This window comes from Carica papaya, chromosome 5 (assembly GCF_054855325.1).
Source record: "Carica papaya isolate Zhongbai chromosome 5, ASM5485532v1, whole genome shotgun sequence".
NCBI classification, from domain to species: Eukaryota; Viridiplantae; Streptophyta; class Magnoliopsida; order Brassicales; family Caricaceae; genus Carica; species Carica papaya.
Window position 1 is genome coordinate 28,817,114 of NC_142313.1, and position 26,149 is coordinate 28,843,262.

At 46.4% G+C, this 26,149-nt stretch overlaps 10 non-coding genes and 39 pseudogenes across 10 annotated transcripts; 40 read left to right on the top strand and 9 right to left on the bottom strand.

Moving 5' to 3' along the window:
* Nucleotides 1-148: 148 nt before the first annotated feature.
* LOC148259622 (5S ribosomal RNA) lies at nucleotides 149-267 on the top strand. Its single transcript, XR_015819858.1, has one exon. It is a non-coding gene; the product is annotated as a 5S ribosomal RNA (ribosomal RNA).
* A 205-nt stretch (nucleotides 268-472) lies between these two features.
* Nucleotides 473-591, top strand: LOC148259623 (5S ribosomal RNA; annotated as a pseudogene).
* An 882-nt stretch (nucleotides 592-1,473) lies between these two features.
* LOC148259624 (5S ribosomal RNA) lies at nucleotides 1,474-1,592 on the top strand (annotated as a pseudogene).
* A 208-nt stretch (nucleotides 1,593-1,800) lies between these two features.
* LOC148259625 (5S ribosomal RNA) lies at nucleotides 1,801-1,919 on the top strand (annotated as a pseudogene).
* Nucleotides 1,920-2,811: 892 nt separating this feature from the next.
* LOC148259626 (5S ribosomal RNA) lies at nucleotides 2,812-2,930 on the top strand (annotated as a pseudogene).
* A 563-nt stretch (nucleotides 2,931-3,493) lies between these two features.
* On the top strand, nucleotides 3,494-3,612 carry LOC148259627 (5S ribosomal RNA). Its single transcript, XR_015819983.1, has one exon. It is a non-coding gene; the product is annotated as a 5S ribosomal RNA (ribosomal RNA).
* Nucleotides 3,613-3,815: 203 nt separating this feature from the next.
* On the top strand, nucleotides 3,816-3,934 carry LOC148259628 (5S ribosomal RNA). Its single transcript, XR_015820015.1, has one exon. It is a non-coding gene; the product is annotated as a 5S ribosomal RNA (ribosomal RNA).
* Nucleotides 3,935-4,495: 561 nt separating this feature from the next.
* Nucleotides 4,496-4,613, top strand: LOC148259629 (5S ribosomal RNA; annotated as a pseudogene).
* Nucleotides 4,614-5,500: 887 nt separating this feature from the next.
* On the top strand, nucleotides 5,501-5,619 carry LOC148259630 (5S ribosomal RNA; annotated as a pseudogene).
* A 529-nt stretch (nucleotides 5,620-6,148) lies between these two features.
* On the top strand, nucleotides 6,149-6,267 carry LOC148259631 (5S ribosomal RNA). Its single transcript, XR_015820598.1, has one exon. It is a non-coding gene; the product is annotated as a 5S ribosomal RNA (ribosomal RNA).
* Nucleotides 6,268-6,471: 204 nt separating this feature from the next.
* Nucleotides 6,472-6,590, top strand: LOC148259632 (5S ribosomal RNA; annotated as a pseudogene).
* Nucleotides 6,591-6,799: 209 nt separating this feature from the next.
* Nucleotides 6,800-6,918, top strand: LOC148259633 (5S ribosomal RNA; annotated as a pseudogene).
* Nucleotides 6,919-7,122: 204 nt separating this feature from the next.
* On the top strand, nucleotides 7,123-7,241 carry LOC148259634 (5S ribosomal RNA; annotated as a pseudogene).
* A 559-nt stretch (nucleotides 7,242-7,800) lies between these two features.
* On the top strand, nucleotides 7,801-7,919 carry LOC148259635 (5S ribosomal RNA). The gene has a single exon (XR_015819798.1). It is a non-coding gene; the product is annotated as a 5S ribosomal RNA (ribosomal RNA).
* A 563-nt stretch (nucleotides 7,920-8,482) lies between these two features.
* Nucleotides 8,483-8,601, top strand: LOC148259636 (5S ribosomal RNA; annotated as a pseudogene).
* Nucleotides 8,602-8,809: 208 nt separating this feature from the next.
* Nucleotides 8,810-8,928, top strand: LOC148259637 (5S ribosomal RNA; annotated as a pseudogene).
* Nucleotides 8,929-9,132: 204 nt separating this feature from the next.
* On the top strand, nucleotides 9,133-9,251 carry LOC148259638 (5S ribosomal RNA; annotated as a pseudogene).
* A 205-nt stretch (nucleotides 9,252-9,456) lies between these two features.
* On the top strand, nucleotides 9,457-9,575 carry LOC148259639 (5S ribosomal RNA; annotated as a pseudogene).
* A 563-nt stretch (nucleotides 9,576-10,138) lies between these two features.
* Nucleotides 10,139-10,257, top strand: LOC148259640 (5S ribosomal RNA; annotated as a pseudogene).
* Nucleotides 10,258-10,816: 559 nt separating this feature from the next.
* Nucleotides 10,817-10,935, top strand: LOC148259641 (5S ribosomal RNA; annotated as a pseudogene).
* Nucleotides 10,936-11,565: 630 nt separating this feature from the next.
* On the top strand, nucleotides 11,566-11,684 carry LOC148259642 (5S ribosomal RNA; annotated as a pseudogene).
* Nucleotides 11,685-12,243: 559 nt separating this feature from the next.
* LOC148259643 (5S ribosomal RNA) lies at nucleotides 12,244-12,362 on the top strand (annotated as a pseudogene).
* A 205-nt stretch (nucleotides 12,363-12,567) lies between these two features.
* Nucleotides 12,568-12,686, top strand: LOC148259644 (5S ribosomal RNA; annotated as a pseudogene).
* Nucleotides 12,687-13,898: 1,212 nt separating this feature from the next.
* LOC148259645 (5S ribosomal RNA) lies at nucleotides 13,899-14,017 on the top strand (annotated as a pseudogene).
* Nucleotides 14,018-14,580: 563 nt separating this feature from the next.
* Nucleotides 14,581-14,699, top strand: LOC148259646 (5S ribosomal RNA; annotated as a pseudogene).
* Nucleotides 14,700-14,904: 205 nt separating this feature from the next.
* On the top strand, nucleotides 14,905-15,023 carry LOC148259647 (5S ribosomal RNA; annotated as a pseudogene).
* Nucleotides 15,024-15,585: 562 nt separating this feature from the next.
* On the top strand, nucleotides 15,586-15,703 carry LOC148259648 (5S ribosomal RNA; annotated as a pseudogene).
* Nucleotides 15,704-15,907: 204 nt separating this feature from the next.
* On the top strand, nucleotides 15,908-16,026 carry LOC148259649 (5S ribosomal RNA; annotated as a pseudogene).
* A 209-nt stretch (nucleotides 16,027-16,235) lies between these two features.
* On the top strand, nucleotides 16,236-16,354 carry LOC148259650 (5S ribosomal RNA; annotated as a pseudogene).
* Nucleotides 16,355-16,558: 204 nt separating this feature from the next.
* On the top strand, nucleotides 16,559-16,677 carry LOC148259651 (5S ribosomal RNA; annotated as a pseudogene).
* Nucleotides 16,678-16,886: 209 nt separating this feature from the next.
* On the top strand, nucleotides 16,887-17,005 carry LOC148259652 (5S ribosomal RNA). The gene has a single exon (XR_015820183.1). It is a non-coding gene; the product is annotated as a 5S ribosomal RNA (ribosomal RNA).
* A 204-nt stretch (nucleotides 17,006-17,209) lies between these two features.
* LOC148259653 (5S ribosomal RNA) lies at nucleotides 17,210-17,328 on the top strand (annotated as a pseudogene).
* Nucleotides 17,329-17,537: 209 nt separating this feature from the next.
* On the top strand, nucleotides 17,538-17,656 carry LOC148259654 (5S ribosomal RNA; annotated as a pseudogene).
* A 559-nt stretch (nucleotides 17,657-18,215) lies between these two features.
* LOC148259655 (5S ribosomal RNA) lies at nucleotides 18,216-18,334 on the top strand (annotated as a pseudogene).
* Nucleotides 18,335-18,538: 204 nt separating this feature from the next.
* LOC148259656 (5S ribosomal RNA) lies at nucleotides 18,539-18,657 on the top strand (annotated as a pseudogene).
* A 563-nt stretch (nucleotides 18,658-19,220) lies between these two features.
* LOC148259657 (5S ribosomal RNA) lies at nucleotides 19,221-19,339 on the top strand (annotated as a pseudogene).
* Nucleotides 19,340-19,544: 205 nt separating this feature from the next.
* On the top strand, nucleotides 19,545-19,663 carry LOC148259658 (5S ribosomal RNA; annotated as a pseudogene).
* Nucleotides 19,664-20,225: 562 nt separating this feature from the next.
* LOC148259659 (5S ribosomal RNA) lies at nucleotides 20,226-20,344 on the top strand. Its single transcript, XR_015821018.1, has one exon. It is a non-coding gene; the product is annotated as a 5S ribosomal RNA (ribosomal RNA).
* A 370-nt stretch (nucleotides 20,345-20,714) lies between these two features.
* Nucleotides 20,715-20,832, top strand: LOC148259660 (5S ribosomal RNA; annotated as a pseudogene).
* A 6-nt stretch (nucleotides 20,833-20,838) lies between these two features.
* On the top strand, nucleotides 20,839-20,957 carry LOC148259661 (5S ribosomal RNA). The gene has a single exon (XR_015820425.1). It is a non-coding gene; the product is annotated as a 5S ribosomal RNA (ribosomal RNA).
* A 214-nt stretch (nucleotides 20,958-21,171) lies between these two features.
* Nucleotides 21,172-21,289, bottom strand: LOC148259662 (5S ribosomal RNA; annotated as a pseudogene).
* A 561-nt stretch (nucleotides 21,290-21,850) lies between these two features.
* LOC148259663 (5S ribosomal RNA) lies at nucleotides 21,851-21,968 on the bottom strand (annotated as a pseudogene).
* Nucleotides 21,969-22,173: 205 nt separating this feature from the next.
* LOC148259664 (5S ribosomal RNA) lies at nucleotides 22,174-22,292 on the bottom strand. The gene has a single exon (XR_015820730.1). It is a non-coding gene; the product is annotated as a 5S ribosomal RNA (ribosomal RNA).
* A 559-nt stretch (nucleotides 22,293-22,851) lies between these two features.
* LOC148259665 (5S ribosomal RNA) lies at nucleotides 22,852-22,970 on the bottom strand (annotated as a pseudogene).
* A 560-nt stretch (nucleotides 22,971-23,530) lies between these two features.
* Nucleotides 23,531-23,649, bottom strand: LOC148259666 (5S ribosomal RNA; annotated as a pseudogene).
* A 205-nt stretch (nucleotides 23,650-23,854) lies between these two features.
* Nucleotides 23,855-23,973, bottom strand: LOC148259667 (5S ribosomal RNA). The gene has a single exon (XR_015819720.1). It is a non-coding gene; the product is annotated as a 5S ribosomal RNA (ribosomal RNA).
* Nucleotides 23,974-24,860: 887 nt separating this feature from the next.
* Nucleotides 24,861-24,979, bottom strand: LOC148259668 (5S ribosomal RNA; annotated as a pseudogene).
* Nucleotides 24,980-25,183: 204 nt separating this feature from the next.
* LOC148259669 (5S ribosomal RNA) lies at nucleotides 25,184-25,302 on the bottom strand (annotated as a pseudogene).
* A 562-nt stretch (nucleotides 25,303-25,864) lies between these two features.
* Nucleotides 25,865-25,982, bottom strand: LOC148259670 (5S ribosomal RNA; annotated as a pseudogene).
* Between the last annotated feature and the right edge of the window lie 167 nt (nucleotides 25,983-26,149).

Consider the following 26,149-nt stretch of genomic DNA (forward strand, 5'->3'; position numbering starts at 1 on the left):
TTATTCGCCAATGTGAGTCACGACACCGTAGCATTTTACTTAATATTAGAACGAGCACGGGAGGTGCAGTGCGCACGCACAAGGAAACAAATGACGGGAGGGGGAAGAAAGGAGAAAGAATTTATGCATTTGCAGCGCGAAATTAAACGGGTGCGATCATACCAGCACTAATGCACCGGATCCCATCAGAACTCCGCAGTTAAGTGTGCTTGGGCGAGAGTAGTACTCGGATGGGTGACCTCCTGGGAAGTCCTCGTGTCACACCAATTTTTTTTCAGACGGGTCGTTCGACGTTACGCGCGACTGGAACTAGGGTCCGCTGGTTTATACGCAAATATGAGTCAAGAAGCAGGGGCATTTTAATCGATATTAGAACGGGAATGAGAGGTGAAGTGTGAACGCACAAGGAAACAAATGACGGGAGGGGGAAGAAAGGAGAAGGAGTGTATGTATTTGCTGCGCGAAATTAAACAGGTTCGATCATACCAGCACTAATGCAACGAATTCTATCAGAACTCCGCAGTTAAGTGTGCTCGGGCGAGAGTAGCATTCGGATGGGTGACCACTTGGGAAGCCCTCGTGTTGCACCTATTTTTTTTCGGATTGGTTTTTCGAAGTTACGCGAGAATAGAATTATAAACCGCTGGTTCATTTGCAAAGGTGAGTCACGGTGCCGGGGCATATTACTTGATATTAGAATGAGAAAGAGAGATGCAGAGTACACGCACAAGGAAACAAATGACGGGAGGGGGGATGGGAGGAGAAAGAGTGTATGTATTTGCAGTGCAGAATGAAACATGAGGGATCATACCAGCACTAATGCAACGGATGCTATCAGAACTCCGCAGTTAAGGGTGCTTGGGCGAGAAATGTACTCGGATGGATGACCTTCTGCGAAGTCCTTATATTTCACCCAATTTCTTGGGAGGTCCTCGTGTTGCACCCATCTTTTTGCATATGATTCTTTCGACGTTACGCGCGACTTGATTTATGGTCCGCAAGTTTATTCGCAAATGTGAGTCACGGCGCCGTGGCATTTTACTTGATATTAGAACGAGTACAGGAGGTGCAGTGCGCACGCACAAAGAAACAAATGACGGGATGAAGAAGAAAAGAGAAGGAGTGTATGTATTTGAAGTGCAAAATTAAACAAGTGGCATCATACCAGCACTAATGCACTGGATCCCATCAGAAATCTGCGGTTAAGTGTGCTTGGTCGAGAGTTGTACTCGGATGGGTGACCTCTTTGGAAGTCCTCGTATCGCAACAATTTTTTTCAGATAGGTCGTTCGACGTTACGCGCGACTGGAACTATGGTCCGCTGGTTTATACGCAAATGTGAGTCAATAATCAGGGGCATTTTAATCGATATTAGAACGAGAAGGAGAGGTGCAGTGTGAACGCACAAGGAAACAAATGATGGGAGGGGGGGAGGGAAGAAGGAGTGTATGTATTTTCAGCACGAAATTAAACAGGTGCGGTCACACCAGCACAAATGCACCGGATCCCATCAGAACTCCGCAGTTAAGTGTGCTTTGGCGAAAGTAGTACAATGATGGGTTACCTTCTGGGAGGTTCTCGTGTTGCACCCATTTTCTTTTTTTCAGATGTGCCGTTCGACGTTACGCGCGACTTTAATTATGGTCCGCAGATTTATTTGCAAATGTGAGTCACGGCACCGTGGCATTTTACCTGATATTTGAACGAGAACGAGAGGTGCAGTGCGCACGCACAAGGAACAAATGACGGGATGGGGAAGAAAGGAGAAGGAGTTTATGTATTTGCAGCGCGAAATTAAAGAGGTGCGATCATACCAGCATAAATGCACCGAATCCCATCAGAACTCCGCAGTTAAGTGTGCTTTGGCGAAAGTAGTACAATGATGGGTTACCTCCTGGGAAGTTCTCGTGTTACACCTATTTTTTTTTTTTCAGATGTGTCGTTCGACGTTACGCGCGACTTTAATTATGGTCCGCAGATTTATTCGCAAATGTGAGTCACGGCGCCGTGGCATTTTACTTGATATTTGAACGAGAACGAGAGGTGCAGTGCGCACGCACTAGGAAACAAATGACGGGAAGGGGAAGAAAGGAGAAGGAGTTTATGTATTCGCAGCGCGAAATTAGAAATGTGCGATCATACTAGCACTAATGCCCGGATCCCATTAGAACTCCGCAGTTAAGTGTGATTCAGCGAGAGTAATACTCGGATGGGTGACCTCCTGGGAAGTCCTCTTGTCGCACTAATTCTTTTTTAGACGGGTCGTTCGACGTTACGCGCGATTGGAACTAGGGTCCCCTGGTTCATACGCAAATGTGAGTCAAGAAGCAGGGGCATTTTAATCGATATTAGAACGAGAAGGAGAGATGCAGAGTGCACGCACAAGGAAACAAATGACGGGAGGGGGGATGGAGGGAGAAAAAGTGTATGTATTTGCAGCGCAGAATGAAACATGAGCAATCATACCAGCACCAATGCGACGGATTCTATCAAAACTCCGCAAGTTAAGGGTGCTTGGGCGAGAGTAGCACTAGGATGGGTGACCTCCTGCAAAGTCCTTATATTTCACCAATTTTCTTAGGAAGTCCTCGTGTTGCACCCATTTTTTTGCAGATGATTCTTTCTTTCGACGATACGCGCGACTTGAATTATGGTCGTCAGGTTTATTCGCAAATGTGAGTCACGGCACCGTAGCATTTTACTTTATATTAGAACGAGCACGGGAGGTGCAGTGCGCACGCACAAGGAAACAAATGACGGGAGGGGGAAGAAAGAGGAAGGAGTTTATGTATTTGCAGCGCGAAATTAAACGAGTGTGATCATACCAGCACTAATGCACCAGATCTCATCAGAACTCCGCAGTTAAGTGTGCTTGGGCGAGAGTAGTACTCGCATGGGTGACCTCCTGGGAAGTCCTCGTGTCGCACAAATTTTTTTTCAGACGGGTCGTTCGACGTTACGCGCGACTGGAACTAGGGTCCGCTGGTTTATACGCAAATGTGAGTCAAGAAGCAGGGCCATTTTAATCGATATTAGAACGAGAAGGAGAGGTGCAATGTGAACGCACAAGGAAACAATTGATGGGAGGGGGAGGGAAGGAGAAGGAGTCTATGTATTTTCAGCACGAAATGAAACAGGTGCGATCATGCCAGCACTAATGCAACGGATTCTATCAGAACTCTGTAGGTAAGGGTGCTTGGGCGAGAGTAGTACTAGCGTGGGTTACCTCCTGCGAAGTCCTTATATTTCACCCATTTTCTTGTGAAGTCCTCGTGTTGCACCCATTTTCTTTTTTTCAGATGTGTCGTTCGACGTTACGCGCGACTTTAATTATGGTCCACAAATTTATTTGCAAATGTGAGTCACGGCGCCGTGGCATTTTACTTGATATTTGAACGAGAACGAGAGGTGCAGTGCGCACGCACAAGGAAATAAATGACGGGAGGGGAAAGAAAGGAGAAGGAGTTTATGTATTTGCAGCGCGAAATTAAACCGGTGCGATCATACCAGCACTAATGCACCGGATCCCATCAGAACTCTGCAGTTAAGTGTGCTTGGGCGAGATTAGTACTCGAATGGGTGACCTCATGGGAAGTCCTCGTGTCGCACCAATTTTTTTTTCAGACGGGTCGTTCGACTTTACGCGCGTCTGGAACTAGGGTCCGCTGGTTTATACGCAAATATGAGTCAAGAAGCAGGGGCATTTTAATCGCTATTAGAACAAGAATGAGAGGTGAAGTGTGAACGCACAATGAAACAAATGACGGGAGGGGGAAGAAAGGAGGAGTGTTTGTATTTACAGCGAAAAATTAAACAGGTGCGATCATACCAGCACTAAAGCTCCGGATCCCATCAGAACTCCGCAGTTAAGTGTGCTTGGGCGAGGGTAGTACTCGGATGGGTGGCCACCTGGGAAGCCCTCGTGTTGCACCTATTTTTTTTCGGATGGGTTGTTAGACGCTACCCGCGAATGGAATTATAAACCGCTGGTTCATTTGTAAAGGTGAGTCACGGTGCCGGGGCATATTACTTGATATTAGAACGAGAAAGAGAGATGCAGAGTGCACGCACAAGAAAACAAATAACGGGAGGGGGGATGGAATGAGAAAGAATGTATGTATTTGCAGTGCAGAATGAAACATGAGGGATCATACCAGCACTAATGCAACGGATTCTATCAGAACTCCGCAGTTAAGGGTGCTTGGGCGAGAAAAGTACTCGGATGGGTGACCTCCTGCGAAGTCCTTATATTTCACCCATTTTCTTGGGAGATCCTCGTGTTGCACCCATCTTTTTGCAGATGATTCTTTCGACGTTACGGGCGACTTGATTTATGGTCCGCAGGTTTATTCGCAAATGTGAGTCACGGCGCCGTGGCATTTTACTTGATATTAGAAGGAGTGCGGGAGGTGCAGTGCGCACGCACAAGGAAACAAATGACGGGAGGAGGAAGAAAAGAGAGAGAGTGTATGTATTTGAATCGCAAAATTAAACAAGTGGCATCATACCCGCACTAATGCACTGGATCCCATCAGAACTCTGCAGTTAAGTGTGCTTGGGCGAGAGTAATACTCGGATGGGTGACCTCTTGGAAAGTCCTCGTATCGCAACAATTTTTTTTCAGATGGGTCGTTCGACGTTACACGCGACTGAAACTATGGTCCGCTGGTTTATACGCAAATGTGAGTCAAGAATCAGGGGCATTTTAATCGATATTACAACGAGAAGGAGATGTGCAGTGTGAACGCACAAGGAAACAAATGATGGGAGGGGGGGAGGGAAGAAGGAGTGTATGTATTTTCGGCACGAAATTAAACAGGTACGGTCACACCAGCACAAATGCATCGGATCCCATCAGAACTCTGCAGTTAAGTGTGCTTTAGCGAAAGTAGTACAATGATGGGTTACCTCCTGGGAAGTTCTCGTGTTGCACCCATTTTCTTTTTTTTAGATGTGCCGTTCGACGTTACGCCCAACTTTAATTATGGTCCGCAGATTTATTCGCAAATGTGAGTCACGGCGCCGTGGCATTTTACTTGATATTTGAACGAGAACGAGAGGTGCAGTGCGCACGCACAAGGAAACAAATGACGGGAGGGGGAAGAAAGGAGAAGGAGTGTATGTATTTGCAGCACGAAATGAAACAGGTGCGATCATACCAGCAGTAATGCAACGGATTCTATCAGAACTCCGTATGTAAGGGTGCTTGGGCGAGAGTAGTACTAGCATGGGTTACCTCCTGCGAGGTCCTTATATTTGACCCATTTTCTTGTGAAGTCCTCGTGTTGCACCCATTTTTTTTTCAGATGATTCTTTAGACATTACGCGCGACTTGTATTATGCTCCTCAGGTTTATTCGCAAATGTGAGTCACGGCGCCGTACCATTTTACTTGATATTAGAACGAGAACGGGAGGTGCAGTGCGCACGCACAAGGAAACAAATGACGGGAGGGGAAAGAAAGCGGAATGAGTTTATGTATTTGCAGCACAAAATTAAACAATTGCGATCATACCAGCACTAATGCACCGGATCCAATCAGAACTCCGCAGTTAAGTGTGCTTGGGCGAGATTAGTACTCGGATGGGTGACCTCTTGGGAAGTCCTCGTGTCACACCAATTGTTTTTCAGACGGGTCGTTCGACGTTACGCGCGTCTGGAACTAGGGTCCGCTGGTTTATACGCAAATGTGAGTCAAGAAGCAGGGGCATTTTAAACGATATTAGTACGAAAAGGAGAGGTGCAGTGTGAACGCACAAGGAAACAATTGATGGGAGGGGGAGAGAAGGAGAAAAAGTGTATGTATTTGCAGCGCAAAATGAAACAGGTGCGATCATACCAGCACTAATGCAACGGATTCTATCAGAACTCCGTAGGTAAGGGTGCTTGGGCGAGAGTAGTAATAGCATGGGTTACCTCCTGTGAAGTCCTTATATTTCACCCATTTTTTTGCAGATGATTCTTTCGACGATACGCGCAACTTGAATTATGGTCCTCAGGTTTATACGCAAATGTGAGTCACGGCACCATAGTATTTTACTTAAAATTAGAACGAGCACGGGAGGTGCAGTGCGCACGCACAAGGAAACAAATGACGAGATGGGAAAGAAAGGAGAAGGAGTTTATGTATTTGCAGCGCGGAATTAAACGGGTGCGATCATACCAGCACTAATGCACTGGATCCCATCAGAACTCTGCAGTTAAGTGTGCTTGGGCGTGAGTAGTACTCGGATGGGTGACCTCATGGGAAGTCCTCGTGTCGCACTAATTTTTTTTCAGACGGGTCGTTCGACGTTACGCGCGACTGGAACTATGGTCCACTAGTTTATACGCAAATGTGAGTCCAGAATTAGGGGCATTTTAATCGATATTAGAACGAGAAGGAGAGGCGCAATGTGAACGCACAAGGAAACATATGATGGGAGGGGGGGAGGGAAGAAGGAGTGTATGTATTTTCAGCACGAAATTAAACAGGTGCGGTCACACCAGCACAAATGCACCGGATCCCATCAGAACTCCGCAGTTAAGTGTGCTTTGGCGAAAGTAGTACAATGATGGGTTACCTCCTGGGAAGTTCTCGTGTTGCACCCATTTTCTTTTTTTCAGATGTGTCGTTCGACGTTACGCGCGACTTTAATTATGGTCCGCAGATTTATTCGCAAATGTGAGTCACGGCGCCGTGGCATTTTACTTGATATTTGAACGAGAACGAGAGGTGCAGTGCGCACGCACAAGGAAAGAAATGACGGGAGGGGGAAGAAAGGAGAAGGAGTTTATGTATTTGCAGCGCGAAATTTAACAGGTTCGATCATACCAGCAGTAATGCACCGGATCCCATGAGAACTCTGCAGTTAAGTGTGCTTGGGCGAGAGTTGTACTCGGATGGGTGACCACTTTGGAAGCCCTCGTGTTGCACATATTTTTTTTTCGGATGGGTTTTTCGACGTTACGCACGAATGGAATTATAAACCGCTGGTTAATTTGCAAAGGTTAGTCACGGTGCCGGGGCATATTACTTGATATTAGAACGAGAAAGAGAGATGCAGAGTGCACGCACAAGGAAACAAATGATGGGAGGGGGGAGGGAAGAAGGAGTGTAAGTATTTTCAGCACGAAATTAAACAGGTGCGGTCACACCAGCACAAATGCACCGGATCCCATCAGAACTCCGCAGTTAAGTGTGCTTTGGCGAAAGTAGCACAATGATGGGTTACCTCCTGGGAAGTTCTCGTGTTGCACCCATTTTTTTTTTCAGATGTGCCGTTCGACGTTACGCGTGACTTTAATTATGGTCCGCAGATTTATTCGTAAATGTGAGTCACGACGCCGTGGCATTTTACTTGATATTTGAACGAGAACGAGAGGTGTAGTGCGCACGCACAAGGAAACAAATGACGGGAGGGGGAAGAAAGGAGAAGGAGTATGTTTTTGCAGCGCGAAATGAAACAGGTGCGATCATTCCAGTACTAATGAAACAGATTCTATCAGAACTCCGTAGGTAAGGGTACTTGGGCGAGAGTAGTACTAGCATGGGTTACCTCCTGCGAAGTCCTTATATTTCACCAATTTTCTTGTGAAGTCCTCGTGTTGCACCCATTTTTTTGCAGATGATTCTTTCGACGTTACGCGCGACTTTAATTATGGTCCGCAGATTTATTCGCAAATGTGAGTCACGGCGCCGTGGCATTTTTCTTGATATTTGAACGAGAACGAGAGGTACAGTGCGCACGCACAAGAAAACAAATGACGGGAGGGGGAAGAAAGGAGAAGGAGTTTATGTATTTGCAGCGCAAAAATAAATAGGTGCGATCATACCAGCACTAATGCACCGGATCCCATCAGAACTCCGCAGTTAAGAGTGCTTGCGCGAGAGTAGTACTCGGATGGGTGACCTCCTGGGAAGTCCTCGTGTCGCACTAATTTTTTTTTTCAGACAGGTCGTTCGACGTTACTCGCGACTGGAACTAGGGTCCACTCGTTTATACGCAATTGTGAGTCAAGAAGCAGGGACATTTTAATTGATATTATAACGAGAAAGAGAGATGCATAGTGCACGCACAAGGAAACAAATGACGGGATGGGGGATGGAGGGAGAAAAAGTGTATGTATTTGCAGCGCAGAATGAAACATGAGCAATCATTCCAGCACCAATGCAACGAATTCTATCAGAACTCCGCTAGTTAAGGGTGCTTGGACGAGAGAAGCACTAGGATGGGTGACCTCCTGCGAAGTCCTTATAATTCACCCATTTTCTTAGGAAGTTCTCGTGTTCCACCCATTTTTTTGCAGATGATTCTTTCGACGATACGCGCGACTTGAATTGTGGTCCTCAGGTTTATTCGCAAATGTGAGTCACGGTACCGTAGCATTTTACTTGATAGTAGAACGAGCACGGGAGGTGCAGTGCGCACGCACAAGGAAACAAATGACGGGAGGGGCAAGAAAGGAGAAGGAGTTTATGTATTTGCAGCGCGGAATTAAACGGGTGCGATCGTACCAGCACAAATGCACTGGATCCCATCAGAACTCCTCTGTTAAGTGTGCTTTGGCGAAAGTCGTACAATGATGGGTTACCTCCTGGGAAGTTCTCGTGTTGCACCCATTTTCTTTTTTCAGATGTGCCGTTCGACGTTACGTGCGACTTTAATTATGGTCCGTAGATTTATTCGCAAATGTGAGTCACGACGCCGTGGCATTTTACTTGATATTTGAACGAGAACGAGAGGTGCAGTGCGCACGCACAAGGAAAGAAATGACGGGAGGGGGAAGAAAGGAGAAGGAGTTTATGTATTTACAGCGCGAAATTAAACAGGTTCGATCATACCAGCACTAATGCACCGGATCCCATCAGAACTCTGCAGTTAAGTGTGCTTGGGTGAGAGTAGTACTCAGATGGGTGACCACTTAGGAAGCCCTCGTGTTGCACCTATTTTTTTTCGGATGGGATTTTCGACGTTACGCGCAAATGGAATTATAAACCGCTGGTTCATTTGCAAAGGTGAGTCACGGTGCCGGGGCATATTACTTGATATTAGAACGAGAAAGAGATATGCATAGTGCACGCACAAGGAAACAAATGATGGGAGGTGGGGAGGGAAGAAGGAGTGTATGTATTTTCAGCACGAAATTAAACAGGTGCGGTCACACCAGCACAAATGCACCGGATCCCATCAGAACTACGCAGTTAAGTGTGCTTTGGCGAAAGTAGTATAATGATGGGTTACCTCCTGGGAAGTTCTCGTGTTGCACCCATTTTTTTCCAGATGATTCTTTCGACGTTATACGCGACTTGAATTATGGTCCTCAGGTCTATTCGCAAAAGTGAGTCACGGCACCGTGGCATTTTACCTGATATTTGAACGAGAACGAGAGGTGTAGTGCGCACGCACAAGGAAACAAATGACGGGATGGGGAAGAAAGGAGAAGGAGTTTATGTATTTGCAGCGCGAAATTAAAGAGGTGCGATCATACCAGCATAAATGCACCGGATCCCATCAGAACTCCGCAGTTAAGTGTGCTTTGGCGAAAGTAGTACAATGATGGGTTACTTCCTGGGAAGTTCTCGTGTTACACCCATTTTCTTTTTTTCAGATGTGCCGTTCGACGTTACGCGCGACTTTAATTATGGTCCGCAGATTTATTCGCAAATGTGAGTCACGGCGCCGTGGCATTTTACTTCATATTTGAACGAGAACGAGAGGTGCAGTGCGCACGCACTAGGAAACAAATGACGGGAGGGCGAAGAAAGGAGAATGAGTCTATGTATTTGCAGTGCGAAATGAAACAGGTGCGATCATACCAGCACTAATGCAACGGATTCTATCAGAACTCCGTAGGTAAGGGTGCGTAGGCGAGAGTAGTACTAGCATGGGTTACCTCCTGCGAAATCCTTATATTTCACTTATTTTCTTGTGAAGTCCTCGTGTTGTACCCATTTTTTTGCAGATAATTCTTTCGACGTAACGCGCGACTTGAATTATAGTCCTATGGTTTATTCGTAGATGTGAGTCACGGTGCTGTAGTATTTTACTTGATATTAGAATGAGAACAGGAGGTGCAGTGCGCACGCACAAGGATACAAATGACGGGAGGGGGAAGAAAGGGGAATGAGTTTATGTATTTGCAGCGCGGAATTAAATAGGTGCGATCATACTAGCACTAATGCACCGGATCCCGTCAGAACTCTGCAGTTAAGTGTGCTTGGGCGAGAGAAGTACTCATATGGGTGACCTCCTGGGAAGTCCTCATGTCGCACCAATTTTTTTTCAGACCGGTCGTTCGACGTTACGCTCGACTGGAACTGGGGTGCACTGGTTTATACGCAATTGTGAGTCAAGAAGCAGGGGCATTTTAATCAATATTAGAACGAGAAGGAGAGGTGCAGTGTGAACGCACAAGGAAACAATTGATGAGAGGGGGAGGGAAGGAGAAGGAGTGTATGTATTTTCAGCACGAAATGAAACAGGTGCGATCATACCAGCACTAATGCAATGGATTCTATCAGAACTCCGTAGGTAAGGGTGCTTGGGCGAGAGTTGTACAAGCATGGGTTACCTCTTACGAAGTCCTTATATTTCACCCATTTTCTTGTGAAGTCCTCGTGTTGCACCCATTTTTTTACAGATGATTCTTTCGACGTTACGCGCGACTTGAATTATGGTCCTTAGGTTTATTCGCAAATGTGAGTCACGGCGCTGTAGCATTTTACTTGATATTAGAACGAGAACGGGAGGTGTAGTGCGCACGCACAAGGAAACAAATGACGGGAGGGAGAAGAAAGGGGAATGAGTTTATGTATTTGCAGCGCAAAATTAAACAGGTGTGATCATACCAGCACAAATGTACCGGATCTTATCAGAACTCCGCAGTGAAGTGTGCTTGGGCGAGATTAATACTCGGATGGGTGACCTCCTGGGAAGTCCTCGTGTCGCACCAATTTTTTTTCAGACTGGTCGTTCAACGTTACGCGCGTTTGGAACTAGGATCCGCTGGTTTATACGCAAATGTGAGTCAAGAAGCAAGGGTATTTTAATCGATATTAGAACGAGAATGAGAGGTGAAGTGTGAACGCACAAGGAAACAAATGACGGGAGGGGGAAGAAAAGAGATAGAACGAGAAGGAGAGATGCAGAGTGCACGCACAAGGAAACAAATGACGGGAGGGGAGACGGAGGGAGAAAGAGTGTATGTATTTGCAGCGCAGAATGAAACATGAGCGATCAAACCAGCACCAATACAACGAATTCTATCAGAACTCTTCAAGTTAAGGGTGCTTGAGCGAGAGTAGCACTAGGATGGGTGACCTCATGCGAAGTCCTTATATTTCACTTATTTTCTTAGAAAGTCCTCGTGTTGCACCCATTTTTTTGCAGATGATTCTTTCGACGTTACGTGCGACTTGAATTATGGTCATCAGGTTTATTCGCAAATGTGAGTCATGGCACCATAGCATTTTACTTGATATTAGAACGAGCACTGGAGGTGCAGTGCGCACGCACAAGGAAACAAATGACGGGAGGGGGAAGAAAGGAGAATGAGTTTATGTATTTGCAGCGCGGAATTAAACGGGTGCGATCATACCATTACTAATGCACCGGATCCCATCAGAACTCCGGAGTAAAGTGTGCTTGGGTGAGAGTAGTACTCGGATGGGTGACCTCCTGGGAAGTCCTCGTGTCGCACCAATTTTTTTTCAGACGGGTCGTTCGAAGTTACGCGCAACTAGAACTAGGGTCCGCTGGTTTATACGCAAATGTGATTCAAGAAGCAGGGGCAGTTTAATCGATATTAGAACGAGAATGAGAGGTGAAGTGTGAACGTACAAGGAAACAAATGATGGGAGGGGGAGGGAAGGAGAAGGAGTGTATGTATTTTCAGTACGAAATGAAACAGGTGCGATCATACCAGCACTAATGCAACGGATTCTATCAGAACTCCGTAGGTAAGGGTGCTTGGGCAAGAGTAGTTCTAGCATGGGTTACCTCCTGCGAAGTCCTTATATTTCACCCATTTTCTTAGGAAGTCCTCGTGTTGCACCTATTTTTTTGCAGATGATTCTTTCGACGATACGCGCGACTTTAATTATGGTCCTCAAGTTTATTCACAAATGTGAGTCACGGCACCGTAGCATTTTACTTGATATTAGAACGAGCACGGGAGGTGCAGTGCGCACGCACAAGGAAACAAATGATGGGAGGGGGATGAAAGGAGAATGAGTTTATGTATTTGCAGCCCAGAATTAAACGGGTGCGATCATACCAGCACTAATGCACCGGATCCTATAAGAACTCCGCAGTTAAGTGTGATTGGGCGAGATTAGTACTCGGATGGGTGACCTCCTGGGAAGTCCTCGTGTCGCGCCAACTTTTTTTCAGACGGGTCGTTCGACGTTACGCGCGTCTGGAACTAGGGTCCGCTGGTTTATACGCAAATGTGAGTCAAGAAGCAGGGGCATTTTAATCGATATTAGAACGAAAATGAGAGGTGAAGTGTGAACGCACAAGGAAACAAATGACGGGAGGGGGAAGAAAGGAGAAGGAGTGTATGTATTTGCAGCGCAAAATTAAACTTATGCAATCATACCAGCACTAAAGCCCCGGATCCCATCAGAACTCCACAGCTAAGTGTGCTTGGGCGAGAGTAATACTCGGATGGGTGACCACTTGGGAAGCCCTCGTGGTGCACCTATTTTTTTTCGGATGGGTTGTTCGACGTTACGCGCGAATGGAATTATGAACCGCTGGTTCATTTGCAAAAGTGAGTCACAGTGCCGGGTCATATTACTTGATATTAGAACCAGCAACAGTGATGCAGAGTGCACGCACAAGGAAACAAATGACGGGAGAGGGGATGGGAGGAGAAAGAGTGTATGTATTTGCAGTGCAGAATGAAACATGATGGATCATACGAGCACTAATGCAACGGATTCTATCAGAACTCCGCAGTTAAGGGTGCTTGGGCGAGAAAAGTACTCGGATGGGTGACCTCCTGCGAAGTCCTTATATTTCACCCATTTTCTTGGGAGGTCCTCGTGTTGCACCCATCTTTTTGCAGATGATTCTTTCGACGTTACGCGCGACTTGATTTATGGTCTGCAGGTTTATTCGCAAATGTGAGTCACGGCGCCGTGGCATTTTACTTGATATTAGAACGAGTACGGGAGGTGCAATGCGCACGCACAAGGAAACAAATGACGGGAGGAGGAAGAAAAGAGAAGGAGTGTATGTATTTGAAGCGCAAAATTAAACAAGTGGCATCATACCAGCACTAATGCATTGGATCCCATCATAACTCTGCAGTTAAGTTTGCTTTGGCGAAAGTAGTACAATGATGGGTTACCTCCTGGGAAGTTCTCGTGTTTCACCCATTTTCCTTTTTTCAGATGTGTCGTTCGACGTTACGCGTGACTTGATTTATGGTCCGCAGGTTTATTCGCAAATATGAGTCACGGTGCCGTGGAATTTTACTTGATATTAAAACAAGTACGGGAGGTGCAGTGCGCACGCACAAGGAAACAAATGACGGGAGGAGGAAGAAAAGAGAAAGAGTGTATGTATTTGAAGCGCAAAATTAAACAAGTGGCATCATACCTGCACTAATGCACTAGATCCCATCAAAACTCTGCAGTTAAGTGTACTTGGGCGAGATTAATACTCGGATGGGTGGTCTCTTGGGAAGTCCTTCTATCGCAACAATTTTTTTTTTAGATGGGTCGTTCGACGTTACGCGCAACTGGAACTATGGTCCGCTGGCTTATACGCAAATGTGAGTCAAGAATCAGGGGCATTTTAATTGATATTAGAACGAGAAGGAGAGGTGCAGTGTGAATGCACAAGGAAACAAATGATGGAAGGGGGGGAGGGAAGAAGGAGTGTATGTATTTTCAGAACGAAATTAAACAGGTGCGGTCACACCAGCACAAATGCACCGGATCCCATCAGAACTCCGCAGTGAAGTGTGCTTTGGCGAAAGTAGTACAATGATGGGTTACCTCCTGGGAAGTTCTCGTGTTGCACCCATTTTCTTTTTTTCAGATGTGCCATTCGACGTTATGCGCGACTTTAATTATGGTCCGTAGATTTATTCGCAAATGTGAGTCACGGCGCTGTACCATTTTACTTGATATTAAAATGAGAACGGGAGGTTCAGTGCGCATGCACAAGGAAACAAATAACGAGAGGGGGAAGAAAGGATAAGGAGTTTATGTATTTGCAGCGCGAAATGAAACAGGTGCGATCATACCAGCACTAATGCAACGGATTCTATCAGAAATCCGTAGGTAAGGGTGCTTAGGCGAGAGTAGTACTAGCATGGGTTACCTCCTACGAAGTCCTTATATTTGACCTATTTTCTTGTGAAGTACTCGTGTTGCACCTATTTTTTTACAGATGATTCTTTCGACGTTACGCGCGACTTGTATTATGGTCCTCAGGTTTATTCGCAAATGTGAGTCACGGCGCTGTAGCATTTTACTTGATATTAGAACTAGAACGGGAGGTGCAGTGCACACGCACAAGGAAACAAATGACGGGAGGGGGATGAAAGGGGAATGAGTTTATGTATTTGAAGCGCAAAATTAAACAGGTTCGATCATACCAGCACTAATACACCGGATCCCATCAGAACTCCGCAGTGAAGTGTGCTTGGGCGAGATTAGTACTCGGATGGGTGACCTCCTGGGAAGTCCTCGTGTCGCACCAATTTTTTTTCAGACGGGTCGTTCGACGTTACGCGCATCTGGAACTAGGGTCCGCTGGTTTATACGCAAATGTGAGTCAAGAAACAGGGGCATTTTAATCGATATTAGAATGAGAATGAGAGGTGAAGTGTGAACGCACAAGGAAACAAATGACGGGAGGGGGAAGAATGGAGAAGGAGTGTATGTATTTTCAGCGCGAAATTAAACAGGTGCGATCATACCAGCACTAAAGCTCCGTATCCCATCAGAACCCCGTAGTTAAGTGTGCTTGGGCGAGGGTAGTACTCGGATGGGTGACCACTTGGGAAGCCCTCGTGTTGCACCTATTTTTTTTCGGATGGGTTGTTCGACGTTACGCGCGAATGGAATTATAAACCGCTGGTTCATTTGCAAAGGTGAGTCACGGTGCCGGGGCATATTACTTGATATTAGAACGAGAAAGAGAGATGAAGAGTGCACGCACAAGGAAACAAATGACGGGAGGAGGGATGGAAGGAGAAAGAGTGTATGTATTTGCAGTGTACAATGAAACATGAGGGATCATACCAGCACTAATGCAACAGATTCTATCAGAACTCCACAGTTAAGGGTGCTTGGGCGAGAGTAGTACTTCGGATGGGTGACCACTTGGGAAGGCCTCGTGTTGCACCCATTTTCTTGGGAGGTCCTCGTGTTGCTCCCATCTTTTTGTAGATGATTCTTTCGACGTTACGCGCGACTTGATTTATGGTCCGCAGGTTTATTTGCAAATGTGAGTCACAGCACCATGGCATTTTACTTGATATTAGAACGAGTACGGGAGGTGCAGTGCGCACGCACAACGAAACAAAAGACGGGAGGAGGAAGAAAAGAGAAGGAGTGTATGTATTTGAAGCGCAAAATTAAACAAGTGGCATCATACCAGCACTAATGCACTGGATTCCATCAGAACTCTGCAGTTAAGTGTGCTTGGGCGAGAGTAGTACTCGGATGGGTGACCTCTTGAGAAGTCCTCGTATCGCAACAATTTTTTTTCAGATGGGTCGTTCGACGTTACGCGCGACTGGAACTATGGTCCGCTGGTTTATACGCAAATTTGAGTCAAGAATCAGGGGCATTTTAATCGATTTTAGAACGAGAAGGAGAGGTGCAGTGTGAACGCACAAGGAAACAAATGATGGGAGGGGGGGAGGGAAGAAGGAGTGTATGTATTTTCAGCACGAAATTAAACAGGTGCGGTCACACCAGCACAAATGCACCGGATCCCATCAGAACTCCGCAGTTAATTGTGCTTTGGTGAAAGTAGTACAATGATGGGTTACCTCCTGGGAAGTTCTCGTGTTACACCCATTTTCTTTTTTTCAGATGTGCCGTTCGACATTACGCGCAACTTTAATTATGGTCCGCAGATTTATTCGCAAATGTAAGTCATGGCGCCGTGGCATTTTACTTGATATTTGAACGAGAACGAGAGGTGCAGTGCGCACGCACAAGGAAACAAATGACGGGAGGGGGAAGAAAGGAGAAGGAATTTATGTATTTGCAGCGCGAAATGAAACGGGTGTGATCATACCAGCACTAATGCACCGGATCCCATCAGAACTCCGCAGTTAAGTGTGTTTGGACGAGAGTAGTACTCGGATGGGTGACCTCTTGGGAAGTCCTCGTATCGCAACAATTTTTTTTCAGATGGGTCGTTCGATGTTACGCGCGACTGGAACTATGGTCCGCTGGTTTATACGCAAATATGAGTCAAGAATCAGGGGCATTTTAATCGATATTAGAACGAGAAGGAGAGGTGCAGTGTGAACGCACAAGGAAACAAATGATGGAAGGGGGGGAGGGAAGAAGGAGTGTATGTATTTTCAACACGAAATTAAACAGGTGCGGTCACACCAGCACAAATGCACCGGATCCCATCAGAACTCCGCAGTTAAGTGTGCTTTCGCGAAAGTAGTACAATGATGGGGTACCTCCTAGGAGGTTCTCGTGTTGCACCCATTTTCTTTTTTTCAGATGTGCCGTTCGACGTTACGCGCAACTTTAATTATGGTCCGCAGATTTATTCGCAAATGTGAGTCACAGCGCCGTGGCATTTTACCTGATATTTGAACGAGAACGAGAGGTGCAGTGCGCACGCACAAGGAAACAAATGACGGGAGGGGGAAGAAAGGAGAAGGAGTTTATGTATTTGCAGCGCGAAATGAAACGGGTGCGATCATACCAGCACTAATGCACCGGATCCCATCAGAACTCCGCAGTTAAGTGTGTTTGGGCGAGAGTAGTACTCGGATGGGTGACCTCTTGGGAAGTCCTCGTATCGCAACAATTTTTTTTCAGATGGGTCGTTCGATGTTACGCGCGACTGGAACTATGGTCCGCTGGTTTATACGCAAATATGAGTCAAGAATCAGGGGCATTTTAATCGATATTAGAACGAGAAGGAGAGGTGCAGTGTGAACGCACAAGGAAATAAATGATGGAAGGGGGGGAGGGAAGAAGGAGTGTATGTATTTTCAACACGAAATTAAACAGGTGCGGTCACACCAGCACAAATGCACCGGATCCCATCAGAACTCCGCAGTTAAGTGTGCTTTCGCGAAAGTAGTACAATGATGGGGTACCTCCTGGGAGGTTCTCGTGTTGCACCCATTTTCTTTTTTTCAGATGTGCCGTTCGACGTTACGCGCGACTTTAATTATGGTCCGCAGATTTATTCGCAAATGTGAGTCACGGCGCCGTGGCATTTTACCTGATATTTGAACGAGAACGAGAGGTGCAGTGCGCACGCACAAGGAAACAAATGACGGGAGGGGGAAGAAAGGAGAAGGAGTTTATGTATTTGCAGCGCGGAATTAAACGGGTGCGATCATACCAGCACTCATGCACCGGATCCCATCAGAACTCCCCAGTTAAGTGTGCTTGGGCGAGAGTAGTACTCGGATGGGTGACCTCTTGGGAAGTCCTCGTGTCGCACCAATTTTTTTTCAGACGGGTCGTTCGACATAATGCGCGACTGGAACTGGGGTCCGCTGGTTTATACGCAAATGTGAGTCAAGAAGCAGGGGCATTTTAATCGATATTAGAACGAGAAGGAGAGGTGCAGTGTGAACGCATAAGGAAACAATTGATGGGAGGGGGAGGGAAGGAGAAGGAGTGTATGTATTTTCAACACGAAATGAAACAGGTGCGATCATACCAGCACTAATGCAACGGATTCTATCAAAACTCCGTAGGTAAGGGTGCTTGGGCGAGAGTAGTACTAGCATGGGTTACCTCCTTCGAAGTCCTTATATTTCACCCATTTTCTTGTGAAGTTCTCGTGTTACACCCATTTTTTTGCAGATGATTCTTTCGATGTTATGCGCGACTTGAATTATGGTCCTCAGGTCTATTCGCAAATGTGAGTCACGGCACCGTAGTATTTTACTTGATATTAGAACGAGCACGGGAGGTGCAGTTCGCACGCACAAGGAAACAAATGACGGGAGGGGAAAGAAAGGAGAAGGAGTTTATGTATTTGCAGCGCAAAATTAAACGGGTGCGATCATACCAGCACTAATGCACTGAATCCCATCAGAACTCCGCAGTTAAGTGTGCTTGGGCGAGAGTAGTACTCGAATGGGTGACCACCTGTGAAGTCCTTGTGTTGCACCAATTTTTTTTCAGACGGGTCGTTCGACGTTACGCGCGACTCGAACTATGGTCCGCTGGTTTATACGCAAATGTGAGTCAAGAATAAGGGGTATTTTAATCGATATTAGAACGAAAAGGAGAGGTGCAGTGTGAACGCACAAGAAAACAAATGATGGGAGGGGGAGAGGGAAAAAGGAGTGTATGTATTTTCAGCACGAAATTAAACAGGTGCGGTCACACAAGAACAAATGCACCGGATCCCATCAAAACTCCGCAGTTAAGTGTGCTTTGGCGAAAGTAGTACAATGATGGGTTACCTCCTGGGAAGTTCCCATGTTGCACCCATTTTCTTTTTTTCAGATGTGCCATTCGACGTTACGCGCGGCTTTAATTATGGTCCACAGATTTGTTCGCAATTGTTAGTCATGGCGCCGTGACATTTTACTAGATATTTGAACGAGAACGAGAGGTGCAGTGCGCACGTACAAGGAAACAAATGACGGGAGGGGGAAGAAAGGAGAAGGAGTGTATGTATTTTCAGCACGAAATGAAACAGGTGCGATCATACCAGCACTAATGCAACGGATTCTATCAGAACTCCGTAGGTAAGGGTGCTTGGGCGAGAGTAGTACTAGCATGGGTTACCTCCAGCAAAGTCCTTATATTTCACCCATTTTCTTGTGAAGTCCTCGTGTTGCACCCATTTTTTTGCAGATGATTCTTTCGACGTTACGCGCGACTTGAATTATGGTCCTCAGGTTTATTCGCAAATGTGAGTCACGGAGCTGTAGCATTTTACTTGATATTAGAACGAGAACGGGAGGTGCAGTGCGCACGCACAAGGAAACAAATGACGGGAGGGGGAAGAAAGGGGAATGAGTTTATGTATTTGCAGCGCAAAATTAAACAGGTGCGATCATACCAGCACTAATGCACCGGATCCCATCAGAACTCCGCAGTGAAGTCTGCTTGGGCGAGATTAGTACTCGGATGGGTGACCTCTTGGGAAGTCCTCGTGTCGAACCAATTTTTTTTCAAACGGGTCCTTCGACGTTACGCGCGTCTGGAACTAGGGTCCGCTGGTTTATACGCAAATGTGAGTCAAGAAGCAGGGGCATTTTAATCGATATTAGAACGAGAATGAGAGGTGAAGTGTGAACGCACAAGGAAACAAATGACGGGAGGGGGAAGAAATGAGAAGGAGTGTATGTATTTGCAGCACGAAACTAAACAGGTGCGATCATACCAGCACTAAAGGTCCGGATCCCATCAGAACTCCGCAGTTAAGTGTGCTTGGGCGAGAGTAGTACTCGGATGGGTCACCACCTGAGAAGCCCTTGTGTTGCACCTATTTTTTTTTTGGATGGGTTGTTCGACGTTACGCGCGAATGGAATTATAAACCGCTGGTTCATTTGCAAAGGTGAGTCACGGTGCCGGGGCATATTACTTGATATTAGAACGAGAAAGAGAGATGCAGAGTGCACGCAGAAGGAAACAAATGACGGGAGGGGGGATGGGAGGAGAAAGAGTGTATGTATTTGCAGTGCAGAATGAAACTTGAGGGATCATACCAGTACTAGTGCAGCGGATTCTATCAGAACTCCGCAAGTTAAGGGTGCTTGGGCGAGAGTAGCACTAGGATGGGTGACTTCCTGCGAAGTCCTTATATTTCACCCATTTTCTTAGGAAGTCCTCGTGTTGTACCTATTTTTTTGCAGATGATTCTTTCGACGATACGCGCGACTTGATTTATGGTCCGCAGGTTTATTCGCAAATGTGAGTCACGGCGCCGTGGCATTTTACTTGATATTAGAACGAGCACGGGAGGTGCAGTGCGCACGCACAAGGAAACAAATGACGGGAGGGGGAAGAAAGGAGAAAGAGTTTATGTATTTGCAGTGCGAAATTAAACTGGTGCGATCATACCAGCACTAATGCACTGGATCCCATCAGAACTCTGCAGTTAAGCGTGCTTGGGCGAGAGTAGTACTCGGATGGGTGACCACCTGGGAATTCCTTGTGTCGCACCAATTTTTTTTCAGACGGGTCGTTCGACGTTACGCGCAATTGGAACTATGGTCCACTGGTTTATACGCAAATGTGAGACAAGAACCAGGGGCATTTTATTCGATTTGAGAACGAGAAGGAGAGGTGCAGTGTGAACGCACAAGGAAACAAATGATGAGAGGGGGGGAGGGAAGAAAGAGTGTATGTATTTTCAGCACGAAATTAAACAGGTGCAGTCACACCAGCACAAATGCACCGGATCCCATCAGAACTCCGCAGTTAAGTGTGCTTTGGCGAAAGTACGGGAGGTGCAGTGCGCACGCACATGGAAACAAATGACGGGAGGAGGAAGATAAGAGAAGGAGCGTATGTATTCGAAGCGCAAAATTAAACAAGTGGCATCATACCAGCAATAATGTACGGGATCCCATCAGAACTCTGCAGTTAAGTGTGCTTGGGCGAGAGTAGTACTCGGATGGGTGACCTCTTGGGAAGTCCTCGTATCGCAACAATTAAACAGGTGCGATCACACCAGCACTAATGCACCGGATCCCATTAGAACTCCGCAGTGAAGTGTGCTTGGGCGAGATTAGTACTCGGATGGGTGACCTCCTGGGAAGTCCTCGTGTCGCACCAATTTTTTTCAGACGGGTCATTCGACGTTACGCGCATACACTCCTTCTTCCCTCCCCCCCTCCCATCATTTGTTTCCTTGTGCGTTCACACTGCACCTCTCCTTCTCGTTCTAATATCGATTAAAATGCCCCTGATTCTTAACTCACATTTGCGTATAAACCAGCGGACCATAGTTCCAGTCGCGCGTAACGTCGAACGACCCATCTGAAAAAAAATTGTTGCGATACGAGGACTTCCCAAAAGGTCACCCATCCGAGTACTACACTCGCCCAAGCACACTTAACTGCAGAGTTCTGATGGGATCCAGTGCATTAGTGCTGGTATGATGCCACTTGTTTAATTTTGCGCTTCAAATACATACACTCCTTCTCTTTTCTTCCTCCTCCCGTCATTTGTTTCCATGTGCGTGCGCACTGCACCTCCCTTACTCGTTCTAATATCAAGTAAAATGCCAGGGCGCCGTGACTCACATTTACGAATAAACCTGCGGACCATAAATCAAGTCGCGCGTAAAGTCGAAAGAATCATCTGCAAAAAGATGGGTTCAACACGAGGACCTACCAAGAAAATGGGTGAAATATAAAGACATTGCATGAGGTCACCCATCCGAGTACTTTTCTCGCCCAAGCACCCTTAACTGCGGAGTTCTGATAGAATCCGTTGCATTAGTGCTGGTATGATCCCTCATGTTTCATTCTGCACTGCAAATACATACACTCTTTCTCCTCCCATCCCCCCTCCCGTCATTTGTTTCCTTGTGGGTGTACTTTGCATCTCTCTTTCTCGTTCTAATATCAAGTAATATGCCCCAGCACCGTGACTCACCTTTGCAAATGAACCAGCGGTTTATAATTCCATTCGCGCGTAACGTCGAACAACCAATCCAAAAAAAAATAGGTACAACACGAGGGCTTCCCAAGTGGTCACCCATCCGAGCACTACTCTCGCCCCAGCACACTTAACTAGGAGTTCTGATGGGATCTGGGGCTTTAGTGCTGGTATGATCGCACCTGTTTAATTTTGCGCTGTAAATACATACACTCCTTCTCCTTTCTTCCCCCTCCCGTCATTTGTATCCTTGTGCCTTAACACTTCACCTCTCATTCTCATTCTAATATCGATTAAAATGCCCTTGCTTATTGACTCACATTTGCGTATTAACCAGCGGACCCTAGTTCCAGACGCGCGTAACGTCGAACGACCCGTCTGAAAAAAATTTGGTGCGACACGAGGACTTCTCATGAAGTTACCCATCCGAGTACTAATCTCGCCCAAGCACACTTAACTGCGGAGTTCTGATGGGATCCGGTGCAATAGTGCTGGTATGATCGCACCCGTTTAATTTTGCGCTACTATTACATAAACTCATTCCCCTTTCTTCCCCCTCCCGTCATTTGTTTCCTTGTGCGTGCGCACTGCACCTCCCGTTCTCGTTCTAATATCAAGTAAAATGCCACGGCGCCGTGACTCACATTTGCTAATAAACCTGAGGACCATAATTCAAGTCGCGCGTAACGTCGAAAGAATCATCTGCAAAAAAATGGGTGCAACACGAGGACTTCACAAGAAAATGGGTGAAATATAAGGACTTCGCAGGAGGTAACCCATGCTAGTACTACTCTCGCCCAAGCACCCTTACCTACGGAGTTCTGATAGAATCCATTGCATTAGTGCTGGTATGATCGCACCTGTTTCATTTCTTGCTGAAAATACATACACTCCTTCTCATTCCTTCCCCATCCCATCAATTGTTTCCTTGTGCGTTCACACTGCACCTCTCCTTCTCGTTCTAATATAGATTAAAATGCCCCTGCTTCTTGACTGACATTTGCGTATAAACTAGCGGACCGTAGTTCCAGTCGCGCGTAACGTCGAACGACCCGTCTGAAAAAAAATTAGTGCGACACGAGGACTTCCCAAGAGGTCACCAATCCGAGTACTACTCTCGCCAAAGCACACTTAACTGCGGAGTTCTGACGGGATCCGGTGCATTAGTGCTGGTATGATCGCACACGTTTAATTTCGCGCTGCAAATACATAAATTCCTTCTCCTTTCTTCCCCCTCCCGTCATTTGTTTCCTTGTGCGTGCGCACTGCACCTCCCGTGCTCCTTCTAATATAAAGTAAAATGCTACGGTGCCGTGACTCACATTTGCGAATAAACCTGAGGACCATAATTCAAGTCGCGCGTATCGTCGAAAGAATCATCTGCAAAAAAATGGGTGGAACACGAGGACTTCCTAAGAAAATGGGTGAAATATAAGGATTTCGCAGTAGGTCACCCATCCTAGTGCTACTCTCGCCCAAACACCCTTAACTTGCGGAGTTCTGATAGAACCCGTTGCTTGGTGCTGGTATGATTGCTCATGTTTCATTCTGCGCTGCAAATACATACACTTTTTCTCCCTCCATCCCCCCTCCCTTCATTTGTTTCCTTGTGCATACACTCTGCATCTCTCCTTCTCGTTCTAATATCAAGTAATATGCCCCGGCACCGTGACTCACCTTTGCAAATAAACCAGCGGTTTATAATTCAATTCGCGCGTAACGTCGAACAACCCATCCGAAAAATAATATGTGCAACACGAGGGCTTCCCAAGTGGTCACCCATCCGAGTACTTCTCTTGCCCAGGCACACTTAACTGCGAAGTTCTGATGGGATCCGGAGCTTTAGTGCTGGTATGATCGCACCTCTTTAATTTTGCGCTGCAAATACAAACACTCCTTCTCCTTTCTTCCCCTTCCCGTCATTTGTTTCCTTGTGCGTTCACACTTCACCTCTCATTCTCGTTCTAATATCGATTAAAATGCCCCTACTTCTTGACTCACATTTGCGTATAAACCAGCGGACACAAGTTCCAGACGCGCGTACCGTCAAACGACCCGTCTGAAAAAAAATTGGTGCGACACGAGGACTTCCCAGGAGGTCACCCATCCGAGTACTAATCTCGCCCAAGCACACTTCACTGCGGAGTTCTGATGGGATCCGGTGCATTAGTGCTGGTATGATCGCACCAGTTTAATTTTGCGCTGCAAATACATAAACTCATTCCCCTTTCTTCCCCCTCCTGTCATTTGTTTCCTTGTGCGTGCGCACTGCACCTCCCGTTCTCGTTCTAATATAAAGTAAAATGCTACAGCGCCGTGAATCACATTTGCGAATAAACCTGAGGACCATAATTCAAGTCGCGCGTAACGTCGAAAGAATTATCTGCAAAAAAATGGGTGCAACACGAGGACTTCACAAGAAAATGGGTGAAATATAAGGACTTCGCAGGAGGTAACCCATGCTAGTGCTACTTTCGCCCAAGCACCCTTACCTACGGAGTTCTGATAGAATCCGTTGCATTAGTGCTTGTATGATCGCACCTGTTTCATTTCGTGCTGAAAATACATACACTCCCTCTCCTTCCCTTCCCCTCCCATCAATTGTTTCCTTGTGCGTTCACACTGCACCCCTCCTTCTCGTTCTAATACCGATTAAAATGCCCCTGCTTCTTGACTCAGATTTGCGGATAAACCAGCGGACCCTAGTTCCAATCGCGCGTAACGTCGAACGACCCATCTGAAAAAAAATTTGTGCGACACGAGGACTTCCCAGGAGGTAACCCATGCTAGTACTACTCTCGCCCAAGCACCCTTACCTACGTAGTTCTGATAGAATTCGTTGCATTAGTGCTGGTACGATCGTACCTGTTTCATTTCGCGCTGCAAATACATACACTCCTTCTCCTTTCTTCCCCCTCACGTCATTTGTTTCCTTGTGCGTGCGCACTGCACCTCTTGTTCTCGTTCAAATATCAAGTAAAATTCCACGGCACCATGACTCACATTTGCGAATAAATCTGCAGACCATAATTCAAGTCGCGCGTAACGTCGAACGGCACATCTGAAAAAAAGAAAATAGGTGCAGCACGAGAACTTCCCAGGAGGTAACCCATCATTGTACTACTTTCGCCAAAGCACACTTAACTACGTAGTTTTGATGGGATCCGGTGCATTTGTGCTGGTGTGACCGCACCTGTTTAATTTTGTGCTGAAAATACATACACTCCTTCTTCACTCCCCCCCTCCCATCATTTGTTTCCTTGTGCGTTCACACTGCACCTCTCCTTCTCGTTCTAATATCGATTAAAATGCCCTTGATTCTTGACTCACATTTGCGTATAAACCAACGGACCATAGTTCCAGTCGCGTGAAAAGTCGAACGATCCGTCTGAAAAAAAATTGGTGCGACACGAGGACATCCCACGTGGTCACCAATCCGAGTACTACTCTCGCCCAAGCACACTTAACTACAGAGTTATGATGGGATCCAGTGCATTAGTGCTGGTATGATCGCACCCGTTTAATTCCGCGCTGCAAGTACATAAACTACTTCTCCTTTCTTCCTCCTCCCGTCATTTGTTTCCTTGTGCGTGCGCACTGCACCTCCCGTGCTCGTTCTAATATCAATTAAAATACTACGGTCCCGTGACTCACATTTGCGAATAAACCTGAGGACCATAATTCAAGTCGCGCGTATCGTCGAAAAATTCATCTGCAAAAAAATGGGTGCAACACGAGAACTTCCTAAGAAAATGGGTGAAATATAAGGACTTCGCAGGAGGTCACCCATCCTAGTGCTACTCTCGCCCAAGCACCCTTAACTTGCAGAGTTCTTATAGAATCCGTTGCATTGGTGCTGGTATGAATGCTCATGTTTCATTCTGCGCTGCAAATACATACACTTTTTATCCCTCCATCCCCCCCTCCCGTCATTTGTTTCCTTGTGCGTGCACTCTGCATCTCTCCTTCTCGTTCTAATATCGATTAAAATGCCCCTTCTTCTTGACTCACATTTGCGTATAAACCAGTGGACCCTAGTTCCAGTCGCGCGTAACGTCGAACGACCCGTCTGAAAAAAAATTGGTGCGACACGAGGACTTCCAAGAGGTCACCCATCCGAGTACTATTCTCGCCCAAGCATATTTAACTACGGAGTTCTGATTGGATCCGGTGCATTAGTGCTGGTATGATCTCACCTGTTTAATTCCGCGCTGCAAATACATAAATTCCTTCTCCTTTCTTCCCGCTCCCATCATTTGTTTCCATGTGCGTGCGCACTGCACCTCCCGTGCTCGTTCTAATATCAAGTAAAATGCTAAGGTGCCGTGACTCACATTTGCGAATAAACCTGAGGACCATAATTCA